Source organism: Pteropus medius, unplaced genomic scaffold, assembly GCF_902729225.1.
Source record: "Pteropus medius unplaced genomic scaffold, Ma_sr-lr_union100, whole genome shotgun sequence".
NCBI classification, from domain to species: Eukaryota; Metazoa; Chordata; class Mammalia; order Chiroptera; family Pteropodidae; genus Pteropus; species Pteropus medius.
Window position 1 is genome coordinate 5,602,548 of NW_024344437.1, and position 13,662 is coordinate 5,616,209.

Here is a 13,662-nt window from a genome sequence, read left to right on the forward strand (position 1 = left end):
GCCGTCGATTCGTCCGTCTTCTCATCCTCTCACTTCGTGCCAAGCAGACGCCTAGCACTGTGAAGACGCAGATCAGTAAGACGAAATCCTGCCTAACAGACTCGTGTCTGTTTGTCTCGAGGTCTTTGTTCTCTACTTGGAGAGTGGGAGGAGACACAGAAGCAAAACTAATAATCCCAGCAAAGCTCGATCACCGCAAATGGAAAAATACCTATTGGATACAGAGCTCACAGGCTGTTAATATGTTCTATTAATATGAGGAGCTGGCAGTGGACTTAAACCGGTCAGGGAATTTTTAGTAGAGGCTCCTGTTCTCGGTCCATAAAAAGCCCAGTCCCTCTTCGAGGCTCCCTGGGGTATGTCTGTTTACGTATCTATTTTCCTACTAAAATGTGATCTCTCCAGAGCAGAGATGCTACCTTATCTCTCTCTTTCCCCAGCACATCCTAGCACAATGTGGGGCCCGGAATCAATGATCATGTTACACCTGTAAAGACTGTCTTTCTTAAAAGAAGACAGTGGGCATCCAGTGAGGCTTGCTTGGGCCAGGGAATTATAAGCAGAAGTCACAAGTCTTTTTCTGGCATAAGCTTGAAGAGTCAGTTCACAACTCGTCACTTCCTCTTTTTCTCCCTTTGCACAGTGACCCCCATTTCTGACGCTGGTCACCTCATGAGGCTGGATCCCGGAGGGAAGAGACACAGGGCAGATGACCTGCAATGGACAAGTCGTACACACAAGAAATTAACCTTGTGTCGTAAGCCACTAAGAATTGGGGGATGGTAATCACAGCAAAACTTGGGCTGTGTGACGCATTCACCGATACATTCTTTTGCTTTTCTGAATAGAGGTAAAGGATTTTACTAAACCAGTCATTCCACTCCGGTTGGCAAGCATTTATCAATCACACTATAAGCAGGGCCCACAGCGAGAGCCAGGGTCGCAGAAAGGTTTCATCCTGCAGTTTCAGGAGGAAGCCACAACGCCTCTGGATGGGAATCTACATGGCCCCCAAGGCCCAAATGTCCCCTCCTTTCTGCCTCAGTTTCCACAGCCCCTTCCTCGGGACATCCTCCCTCACCCCACCCCCCACAAACCCATGACCAAGAACTAAAGGACTGATCTTGCAGCACAGAAAGGGACATCCAGAATCATCCTCAATCATTCTGTTTGATCCGTGTTTATGTCCTTGTTAAATATTTTTTAAGTCACCCTTGGAGCACAAAAATAATGTGGTACCTTGAATGTAAAGTTCGAAGAAGGAATAGGAAGAATCAATGAGTCATTTGCAGGTAGGGGCAAAGCCAGCTGCCCCCAATTCATCTCTGATAACTTAACATTTGGAACATGCCTGGGTAAGATACGGTCCCCTTCTATTTTACTATTATTATTATTTATGCCTACAGCACCTCGTCTTCCTAGGTGGTCTCCCATCCCAGTACTAACCAGGCCCGACCCAGCTTAGCTTCTGAGATCAGACGGGCTCTGGCTTGTTCAGGGTGGCATGGCCGTAGACCATGGACCGTGGCTCCACCGGGGCGCGAACCCAGGACCTTCTGCATGTAAAGCAGACGTGCTAACCGCTGCACTATGGAACCACGTCTCAAGACCACCCTCTTAGAATGGATTCAGGTCTATCCACACTGCTCCTCCATTGCTCAAGTTTCTGGGCACATGTGTATCACACATACACACGCACACACACACACACACACACACACATGCACGCGCAATGCACACTTTCTTACGGAAAGCCCCCTGACTTGGGCCCGACAGTCTTCCACTTCTAACGATTATGCGACGTGGCGAGAACTCAGTGCGGCGCTGTCCTGCCTGTCCCTCCCCATCGTGTAGAGTCGATTTTGCCCCCACCATACCCTGTCCTAACCTGTACCATGGGAAACTAATGTTGACTCGTCTGTCGCTCCCTGTGGACTCTCGCGTTCCCAGTGCAGTTGGGGATCGCGTCTCATCCGTCTCTGTTTCCAGCACGGACACAGCGCCTGGCACAAAGTGGAATGGAGAAGGTGGCTCTGGACTTGGGGGCTGGAGGGAGGAAGAGGGGTGTCCAGGAAAGAGGTAAAGAAAGAAGGGCTGCGGAAGGGACCCTCCAGAACAGCAACGGTTACAGAGGGAGGAGAAGCCAGCGACGGGGACCAGGAAGAAGCGGGGAGAGAAGCTGAACCAGGAGACACAGCTGACGGGCCAAGGAGGGGACCCAGGGGGTGTGTGCTCCATCTGGAGACACTCGCGAAGCATAGCCACAGTGAGCCAGGCGTGCATCGCGTGCTCTGTGTCTATGTTCCTTGGCTGACGAGCCCCCTGCCTGATAGGAAATACTTCAGTCGGTTTTCTCCAAACAACCTAGAAGTAGTCCTTTCTCACTAGTTAGGGTGAGGTACTATTAAAGCACTCTCCTCGGTGATTACAGAAATTATTCAGACAGAACCACTGTGATAATACTTTATAGGCGTGTTACTTAGCAACTGAAGAGTATCGGTGATCTTAAAAATTAAGACGGAATAAGTGAAGGTACATTATTTCATTCAAAGCTAGTTACACAATGATCCATAAAAGCAACCAGAAAATCGCTGTAATGAATAAGGTAATGGCAACGAGATTAACTTTAATTATATATTTAGACATCATGCCCGGCTCTTAAACATGCATTAGTAGGAAGATGAACATCAGCCTCGTCTTTCATGGCAGACTATCCATGGGTGGGCCAGAGACACAGCTCTTTGATGTATGTCCAGGGGTGAAGTCTCCCGTCCCCCGTTTGGCCGTCTTCCCAGCATCCTCGGCCTCTATTCTTCAACCCTCCTCCTTCCCCTGTCTCTACCATTATCACCATCTTTTACCACCACGAATGTCATTGCCTCCTTGGAACACACACATCTCAGGTGACATGGAGTGGATCTATTGTCACGTTCAAAAGGTGACCAGGGAGCTCTTTCGGTTAGGGGCCAAGGTTGGAGTTCCATCCTCAGTGGCTGTTTTATCAGCGGTGCCTGAGGTCAAAGGGAAATAAGAATCCAGGGTGAGGCATCCATATCACATCTCATAGACAAACAACTCGAAGCCCGTGTCTCACTGGAAGGAGACTAAGAATATTACAAAGGCAGGTACGTGTATATGTCTGCGTTCGCATGAAGATTGTGGATTAAAAACCTACTCTGTGATGCACTGAACTAGTTTTCTCCAATCCTTTCAACAACCTGAGAGAGCGAAAATTTTTACAATTATTTCTTTTCATTTTAATTTGGAAAGAATTATAAATTCATGGAAGGTTACAGAGAAAGGTACAGGGAAGTTCCAAACACCCTCCCTCACCGCCCACCCAACACGAACATCTCATACGACTCTAGTACAGTATCAGAGCCAGGAAGTTGGTACTGGTACAATCCCTAGACCTCACAGAGTTGCCAGTCACATGTGCACTGACCACACAGGAAACCCAAATTCTGCCGTGGGTCTCCAATTACAGCAGGGCCAGAGGGACCGTGGACCCATTTGGTGGCTCTATCCTTAGATCCAGATGTATTGTACAGTGGGAACAGGTGTACAGAGTAACTCTGGAAACGGGTGTACAGAGTAACTATGGAAACAGGTGTACAGAGCAACCAGCAAAAACTCTCCACTAGTTTCCTGGTCCGTGGAGTGAAGCCTGTTTTGGCAGGAGAGCCAAGTGGAAACCCAGAAACTATCCTCCCATCCTCCAAACTCATTCTCAGTCAAGAGAGTGAATCAAAAGCCAACTAGGACTCTAGAGGGATTGCAGAGACTAGTGCTACCGTCAAAGGCTTGGGAGACAAAGGGGTGGCCCTAGCTACTTGCATTTTTGGCTAGAGCAAAGGACAGATGGGTGACGAAGAATGATTCTAAATTCTTGCAAACATAATCGGACGATGACGATGTATGATAATGACAATCACAGCTATAGTTCCATTTGTATTATCTTTGCAGGCAAGGTCAAAACTTACCTCTACCCCCAACCCCCCTTATATATCAGGAAGGGTCCAAAAGATATTGGAAGGATCGTGATCATTTTGATATCTCACAGAACACCATGATGATCCATTATATTGATGACAGTATGCTAATTTATGCTAATTAATCCTGTGAGCAGGTGGTACCAAGCCCTCTAGATGCCTAGGTAGGGCGTCTGCATGCCAGAATTTAGGAGATGATCCCGTGAAGGTTATGTGGACCTGCAATGTTGAGTTTCCAGGAGTTCAGTGGAGTGGAGTGTGCGAGGATTTTCCTCTAAAGTAAGAACCAAGTGACCACGCCTTGTCCCACTTACCGCAAAGAAAGAAATATAATGTTTGGTGGTCCTCTTTTGTTTTTGGAAGCAGCGTATGCCATATATAGGTATGTGATGCTATAGTTCATTTACCAAGGGACCCACAGGCTGCTAGTTATGAGTGGGACAGAAATCAGAAAAGGGTTCTGCAGCCTGTTCTGGCTGTGATGTAAGCTGCCTTGCCACTTAAAGCTCATTACCAAGAGACCCAAAGGTATGGAGAGTGTCACTGGATCCCTACTGCTATGTTAGCCTCGTAACAAGCTCCAGTGTCCTCCTCTGCTGACAAATGTCCTCCACTCCAAAAGCAGCCGATTGCAAGCAACTGGTCCCTGGTTCAGGCTTTACACATTATCAAGGGGATCCCAAGTTTACTATGCAACCCAACTCATCAGATATTAAATATCCATCAGGAATTAAATCCACCAAATCATCAAACTGGATATGCACAGCGATGTGCCACTAGAAATTGGAAGGTACAATTATAATCATTCCAAAATTAAATTTTAAGTATTGTTTGAGTTCTCATTGTTTAATATGTTCTGTTTTCTCTTGCTTTTTATAGAGGTAATTTTTAATGCCTTCTTTTTTCCAGTAACTAAAATTCACCCAAAGCTTCAAAAGCTGAAGTTCATGGTGTTTCAGCCTCAGACCATGCTAATCTAAAAGGTCCTACTGATTTTGAAGAAAATACAACCAAAATTTATCAGACTCACTTATAGAAAGTTCAGCACGTAGGTTGACTGACATAGTCACTCTTCAAAGGCTCATAGATGGCAACAAAGAAAGGAAGCATGTTCCACCATCTGAAATTATTCTTCATATTTATCAAATTCATCATGTTTTGATGAATACAAAAATACTTCATCACGAAAATGTCGGTCAATGACAACGCTAATGATGTATAAATATTTGTAAATTTTTGTGACTACAGCTTCTGTTTTGTTTAGAAAAAGAGTTTCGATTAGTAAAATATTGCAATTTGTTTGGATGAAATTACAAATTATATGTGCATCACAATCAATCACACTGTATTTATGCTCCACAGTTTCTTAATTTAGTAAAACATTGTTTTTACAGTGCTTGGCTCCACCTAAATTTATTATAAAAATATTAATACCATCATAAAAACAATTTTATCTCTAATGTTAAATTACATCTGAATTTATAACATTTACAATAATAAGTTGAAATTCTTAAATGTGAGCTTGTAAAAGCTTCATTATGATTCCATGAAGCAGATGAGAAAACACAAATGTTGGAATTAATTGACTTCTTTTTAAAGGTTCCGATGACATTGATATGAATCTATCGTCACTTAACTGTTTGTGAGGTTCTTCTGAAAATGACGTCAACATATGAGTAGCCAGCATATGAGTAGCATACTTTTCAGAAGTAAATAAGAAAATCTGAGATTAAAAATGAGCAAAATTAACTTGGAATAATAGTTATCTAATCTAAACGAAAAGTTATAATTGACAGAGCAATGTGTAAAAGCACCTTCTACCACTGCGGGTGTTAGGTCATCGTCCATCATCCTTGGGCATGGTCTTCTTAAAATAACTACTGCTTTTTGAAGCAAATGCCGATCCTTCTTCATGGGATGTGTATACTCCAGTTTTCACGTATCAAGAATATTACTGTGTACTCTACAGTAGGCCCATAGTAGGTGATAAACGTTAACAAACATTTGGGAGCAGGTTACACATTCATCACCAACTTTGTTAAGAAGCAGAATTTTATTACTTAATTTTGCATTAAATATAGACTGTCATATTTTGTAGATTTTTGCTAGCAAACGAGTTTATCAAAAACAAATGGCCGTAGCCATTTAATCATACAATACTTGAAAAGAGTATTCAGACTCCTTCCTACGTTCCCCATGGCAGGACAGCTCAGCTCTTACTTCCTACACATTTATGTATGCCTATCCCATAATTTCTTATATTTCCCAATGACCACACTGACTGACAGCCTGGCGGCTTCACACATTTTGCAGGCCATGACGTAGACCACTGTACGGCAGCTCGGTACCCCCTATGTCTGGATAAATTTCCCACCGTCATCTGAAACTGGATGGTGTTAGCTGTCCCTGGCCAGTTGTATCTGAGCAAATTTTCTTTTATCAACAAACACCCTACAAGTATGTCCTCAAAGAGAACTGCTAGTTAGAGTACATCAGGATATGAGTTATTGCTGGTCACCTTTCAGATTAACGGCCTGTTGAAATGAGAATTCTGTTCACTGCATGTGTGCATCGCAAACTTCTAAAGAGTTTGGTAGACGCTGGAGGTTTACCAACACCGTCTTGGCTTATTCTAATATGCTTATTAATAATAATAGTTTAGTTAAAAAAGAAAAATCAATAACAAATGATAAACCAATCAGGATACTAGCAGAACAATCACACACTGGAACCGATGCGGGAATACTGCGATCATCACCCCAGCGATGGGGAACTCTGTGCTGGCTGTCCTCATCTGAACCCTCGTATCAACATCAGAAGTGGGACAGGCAAACACTGTGTGCCTATCGAGTGATGCGATCCCGCTTATGAAATATTGCTGTTAGAAATACAAAATTAACCTGCATCTAATCAAGCTAGCAGGCGGTTCCAAGAGATGCAATGACACATTAATCAACAGCTCAAGAAAGCAAACAGATAAATCCAGAATATGTTCTATGGGACAAGCAACTGGATTTCTTCAAAGAGTAAGTGGCCCTAAAAAAATAAAAGGAAGAGGGGACAGGGGAGCTGCTCTTGAGTGAAAGAGACTTGGGAGACGTAATAGTAAATATGATGTCAGACCTCGTTTAGATCCTGGATTGAAGGGTTTAATGATTAAAAAAAATTTTTTTTGAGACAATTGAGATGGAATTATTGTTACCTTTGGTGTGATAGTGTTCTCGAGTTATGAAAGAAATATTTTTACAAATTGCCACTGAACTATATAGTGATGAAATAACATGCTTTCTGAGATTTGCTTTGAAATAGCTCAGCAGGATGTGGTTCCATAGCGCAGCGGTTAGCACGTCTGCTTTACACGCAGAAGGTCCTGGGTTCGCGCCCCGGTGGAGCCACAGTCCATGGTCTACGGCCATGCCACCCTGAACGAGCCAGATCCCGTCTGATCTTGGAAGCTAAGCAGGGTCGGGCCTGGTTAGTACTTGGATGGGAGACCACCCAGGAAGACCAGGTGCTGCAGGCAAAAAAAAAACAAAAAACAAAAACCTCAGCAAAGAAAATAAGATAGATAAATGAAGCTAGTGTAGCACAATCAAGATAAGCCTAAGTGCTGGGTGTATGAGGGTTTACTATACAGTCTTTCCCTCTGATGCGTATTGTACATTTTTCAGTTAAAATTTACATTAAAAATGTTGGATGAGGCAGGGCTAAGAATGGAGCCACGAAAGGTATGTTTCAAGCCCTTCCTCTGTTTTTCAATCTGTTAATCGATACTGCCTGAGACTCCACCTAAGTGATTTTATCAGTTTCTATTTTTATCACCTACTGAACGCTGTGGAAACCACATGTTCTTCATGTTCTTCTTACTACAATTATAGTTCAAATAAATATTTTTGCTTTCTATTTTCACTTAGCTATTCCGGGCTTTAGCTTTGGATCTTCAGATTAGGTTAGATCACTCACCAAGTCCTTTACAAAACCCAGCCAAGATCTTTGACAATAAGCTAAGCTTCCTGTGCCACTCCAGTTTGGTTCCCTGTCTACAAAACTTTTCTTCATGGATTATTGGGGTTTGATTGTCCCCAATGGATTAATTGGACTTTAATTGTGTATTAGAGGCTTTCCCTCACCTTCAACTCTTCCCTTGAACATCTCCGGCCCCTGAATCCCATCATTTATTCTGCGACTCTTTCTCACATATGTAAAAAGATGGTTTCCTAATAGCTAACTACCATAACCAACATCGCCAGCTTTCTCCCCTCGCTAACGTGATCACTTCCCTTGATGTTCTGATAAACGTCATTTGCCTCTGACCAGGTGTTTCTTTTGAAGCTCCCATTCTACTTGTCCATCACAGCCCGCACCATCTGGGTCTTAGAGATGAGATAATATTTGTCTAGTTGTTTCTAAATCCGCAAGGTTTTACTATTTTTTCATACTCTGTGCATTTGTACAAAATCATCCGAGACCAGAAACAAATTTTGTTTCCTAATCATTTGGCTCATTTTCTGTAACTGGAAGCATGGGCATTTCCTGTCTTTCTTCTAAAGCACCCAGCAGCCTCCTGGTACTTCGTAATACAGTGTGAATATCTTTATAACAAATGAATGAGTGAAAGTGTCATTTATGCCTTCCATGCTGAAGCATCCAGGATTAGAAGTATTTTCCATATATTTCTCCCCACTAAATGTTAATTTAAAGCTGTTCGAATCCAGTTGGCAAAACTCTCTCCAAATACAGTCTTCCCAATCTTCCCATAAAAGATGATTTTTATCTTTTAGCGGAATCCTGGCCACTCCTACCCTACACCCAGCATTACAAGCCAAAGTTCAGAAAACTACTATCTGCGTGGTTTTGGTCAAGTTACTTAACTTCTCTGTACCTCAGCTGAGGATGTATATAACACATCCAGATGGGAGAGACTCCTCCCAGATTGATTACCACCAGGCTGCCAAAAATAAAATAGTAATTACTACCTCAAAGAAAACCACATGAGGCCATTGTATACAACACTTTTAAAACAGTGCCTGAAAAACACTGTCTTCAATGGATGATAGCAACTATTATTATTACTCAAGTCACTAAGTTGTTACTGCTCTGACATCTAGTTTTTGTCTTTCACTGGCATTGACCTTCTTTAACAGCAAAGAGGTGTTGAGTTAATAGGGACTGAAGACCCAAATCCAGAATATGAATGCAATAATTAGCAAATTGCGGGATGTGTGCCCACAGACCAGCAGGCAGCCTGGCCCTATTAAAAGACCTGCTAATGTACAAAGCGATTCCTGTGAGCAGCTTCTGGAAGCAGCCAGAGTTTGGTATTCTGCGTTTAAGGACCAGGCAGCTTCCTTCAATTGTTAGAAAAGGAATAAAGAGAAAATGACTTGTAAGAGCAGAAAAAAAAGAAAGAAAAAAGCATATTTTAACTTGTCTATTGCAAAAAAAAAAATTAAATCATCCTTTTTTTTCTGGATGTTTTTTCCAAGATAAGATGTCTTCTCTGAAGGTGCTGTTATGCCAAAAACCAGTGCCAGGGATGACAAGTTTTGATGCCCATGCAAGAAACAAGTGTAGAAAGGTTAGCCTTCTGGAAGGGTGGCTTAGAGGAGAATCACGGACAGATGTTGGAAGGCACCTCATTCCTTCCAACACCTTACAGATGGGGAAACTGAGTCCTAACAGCATTAGTGGCTGCTCAGTGTTACCAGATTTAGACCCGGGTTGTCACTTTGGTGGTACAATCAGACCAAAGTTACATCTGCAAATCACCAGGGCAGGTTCACAGGAGAAGCAGATGCCCTGTTAAACCCTAACGGACAAAAAAAAAACATCCTTCAGAGCGTTTGGGAGAACAGCATACAAAAGCATGAGTTGACATTTAGAACATAAAGACGTGAGTGCCACGAGACAGAAGAGTCCCTAGACCTTTTCATACATCTCACGGATCGTGCAATTTCCAGCCAGTTTTTATCTCGATGCCTCCAGAAAAAACTCAGTGGACTCTGAATTCCTGTCACCATTTCCAGCGTTTGTTATTGCTCGTGAAATCCTGGACAGAGGTTCTATTCGCTGCACACGCTCTCGATCAAGTCTGAGAGCCAAGAAGGGGCTTGGGAAGAGGGCGGAACAGACTGAATGGATTTCTTAAAGGCATAGTCCTTATATACAAGGTAGTTCTTTCAAAAAAGACTTACGTCTCTGATGGATAGGCGAATGGGTAGAGAGTAGGTGTGTCAATGTTTACCTGCTCTAGAGCAGTCTCCGAAGCCAGAGTGTCTAAGTTTAGATCCCAACTCTGTAAGTGGCTGACTGTGTGATCTTAGGCAGGGCACTTAATGCCTGATCTGTGCCTCAGTTTCCCCATGTATAAAATAGGCGTAGTAAGGGAACTTAGCTCAAACCGTTGTTGTGAGGATTGAGTGAGTTAATGCACAGACAGCCTGTAGAACCTTCTCTGGCAAACAGCAAACATGAAGTTAAACATTAACTGTCACCACGACAGGTCACTCACTTGGCCACTACAGCCATTTGGAAAAAGGCCCAAGTAAGCCTCCTATAAACCTGGGCACCACAGCCTGGCCACTTCAGTCACAGACAAGCCTCAGCTGATAAATTCTGACATGACATCTGGTCCCCTGTGCAGCAGACTACCAGCCACAGAAGAACAAACATCCTCCTCCAGGGGCTGGCCCCTGAAGCGGCTCCATGGCCACTCACACTAACCACTTTGATGGACACCTACCATCTGCACAGCGCAGGAGCGAAGGCCAGACATTTGCCCACCAAAGAGGTCACGGACTGGGAGGGAAAACACACCACGCACAAACACTTGGTGGCAGGGCAAGAGTTAAGGAGCTCCAGGCTGGGTGGGGTCTGATTGGACAATACTGAGGGGCAAGCGTCCCTTAAGGGCGTGGGGTTCTGGAGTTCACTGAAGACAGGAAGCTAGAGCTGCCCGCATCCAGATGGGAGGGACTCCACCCAGATCGATTACCACCAGGCTGCCAAAAATAAAAACAACGATTTTTAAAGGAAGATATAAATACATCCATCTGTAGGGAAAACCCAAATAATTGCATAAATCCCCAAACCGTAAAACCTGGTATCACAGACAAGGCCATGTTGAGTCATCACTGGGTTCCTTTAGGGCAGACTCCTTAAGGAACACGCCGGGGCTCTGTGAGCACAGGGACCTCTTCCAGCTTCCGGAGCTGCGAGGCCTGGCTCCGTGAGTCACCACGTCACTGCGCCCTGCCCCAGCTTTTCCACAGCACGGCTGATGCCCACCGTGAAGGCTCATTTTCTAAACTGTCGGCTCGTTCCTTTAATAACTCTTAATGCCGATTTATCGAGCACAGACTGTGCAGCAATTTACGACCGAGCAGGAGGCAGAGCAGGGTGAGTCAGCTTCTCCTGGAGCTCCTCCCGTTGGCTGGGTCTGGCTTGGGAGAGGGACTCAGGGAAGACTTTAAAATTCATATTGAAAATGAGGAATTTATTTAGTTGTCCTCGTATGGCCTGGCCAACTTTCTAGTGGTCAGCAGGTCTATCGAAAAAGAGAGCTCGTGATGATCACTTTCCCGCTGGGGTGGTTGGCAAGAGCTGCCCAGGGCTCCGTGGGGCCCCTCGTGAGGTGGCCCTGCCATTCTCCAAGTCCCAACCTCTTTTCTAAGAGGCATCGGGGGACCATCTCACAGTAGCAGCCAGAAAGCTGGACCCCTGAGCCTGACCTGGGACTGAGCCTGAAAGCTGACGTCGAGTTGGCACAGATAAGGTGAAGAGCCCAGACCTGCGCTCAGCTACCGGACCTCCACCACCATCACCACAGGGGAAGCGTCCTATTCCGAGGCCGCTTGCCTGAGAGACGGTCTCTTGCAGCCACCACGGGTCCCTCGAAACCTCATCCTCAGCTCTCTGAACACATGATAGGAGTGAAAGAGATCTGAGTGTGACAAAGGGGAATGTCACCGTTTCTAAGCAATTTAGGTTGTAAAGAGGGGAAGACCCCTCGTTCCAGGAAAACCACTCGAATGGACCACCTGGGTATGAAAATAAAATCCGAGACCATAATTGGAGAAAGAGGCTTTTGAGACACGGCTGTGGTTCTTGGGCCTGAAATGCTTTGTGTGATCACAAAAAACATCGTTTACAGGCAAAGTACACTTTCTATTCTCACATTTACTTGGCTTTAGAGAGATTTTCTTGCCGTTTGCGTTTGAAGAAGGGTTTGAGACATCTTTCTGCAGGAAAATTGCTGTCTGTTCTTGGGAGGATATGCATGTTTTGGTTTGATCAGGGCTGTCAGGGAATTTGGGCCTCAGCGTCAGAAGCCTGGGAGATGCTCTGAAGAGAATCGAAAAGCTAAGAAGCACCAGCGACACAGCTTCGGGGGCTGGAAGAGAGCCGTGCTCCGCATTGCCGAGGGGGTGGGCTGCTCTGAGAGCCTGGGAGGTGTGGCCCCCTGGGCAAAGACATTGGCGGGCTCGGCGGGAACTCCATGGCCAGCACCAGGGCTGTAGACATTGACTGGAGGAGCCAGAGAGGGAGAAGAGGAATGTGAGAGATGATCTGTGAGCAAATTCTGAAATGCCATCTTGGAGTCACTCAGAAATAACTGGACCACTATTTAATGGGTGGTAAGTTCCTGCTGGCAAGATGAAGGTCTAAGGTTATCATTTGTACTTCCAGGCTGGTCAGGTGACACCAAGGTCCCTGCTGTCTTTGAGAAAAACACAGTCTATTGAAAAAAACTTTTCTGTTTCTAGTTCTACGACTGATGCCATGTGGCTTTTGTTTCTGCTGCCTTGGTTACTTGAGGTTTCTTTTTTCCAGTTATCGCCAGATGATTTTTGTCCACCTGCCCTGGAGCTTAAAGGTAACATGGACTAAATTTCCTTTAATGAAGGAGAAGGAACTGCAGGAGTCTGTTGCCCCGAGAAACACAGTCCGAATGGAGACATACGAGATCAAGTGAGAAGTAGAAGTGAGATGCCCCTGGAAAAGGAAAATAAAGGCGGAAACGTTAAACAAAATTGCCTTCGCTTGAGTTTTTCCAGAGACAGACTCTGACACACGGATTTGGTTTAAGTAGTTTATTTGGGAGTCACAGCAAGAATTGCAGAGACGTAAGAAAGTAACACAGAGTGAGGAAGGCAGCTAATAACTGCCTAATAATCGAAGAAACTGCAAAACACACACCTCGAAGCCATCCCACCCAACAGGTGAGGAAGCTGGGTATTTACACAGCAGCCCCCGTCTGTCATTAGTAACCGTGGCTCCTCAGGGGGTTGTTAACTCCATTAACTCCCCTGTGCTGCCAGCTTGCTGGGCAAGTAGGCGGGCTTCTGTACTTGCAAACAATGTCCTCCCGTGCCCAGTAGGTACTGGGAGTTGAAAGTCATCCGGAACACGCTGAAGCGGTGGTGTCCGGCGTGGCATCCCTCAGATCCACTCGTACTGCTTTTTAAGTTCACTCTGTCTGGTCGGTGCTTCTTCAAGGTGATGACTGGTCACAACTGCTTAAAGGAAAGGCTCACGACAGGAAGCTTCGCCCCTGTTGCTGCAGTTGGTCCCAAGGCTACAACTGACATTTATCATCTCCACGTCCAGAATCCACTCCAGATTCTCCTCACCTTCAGGCAACTCTACTGGTTTAGCTGGTTAGGTTGTT

General features: G+C 44.8%; 1 long non-coding RNA gene and 2 pseudogenes across 1 annotated transcript; 2 read left to right on the top strand and 1 right to left on the bottom strand.

The window, feature by feature from the left end:
• Nucleotides 1–1,397: 1,397 nt before the first annotated feature.
• LOC120610759 (uncharacterized) lies at nucleotides 1,398–1,516 on the bottom strand (annotated as a pseudogene).
• Nucleotides 1,517–7,396: 5,880 nt separating this feature from the next.
• Nucleotides 7,397–7,515, top strand: LOC120610744 (uncharacterized; annotated as a pseudogene).
• A 3,614-nt stretch (nucleotides 7,516–11,129) lies between these two features.
• On the top strand, nucleotides 11,130–13,020 carry LOC120610637 (uncharacterized). Its single transcript, XR_005654971.1, has 2 exons — nucleotides 11,130–11,390; nucleotides 12,825–13,020. It is a non-coding gene; the product is annotated as an uncharacterized LOC120610637 (long non-coding RNA).
• The last annotated feature ends 642 nt before the right edge of the window (nucleotides 13,021–13,662 follow it).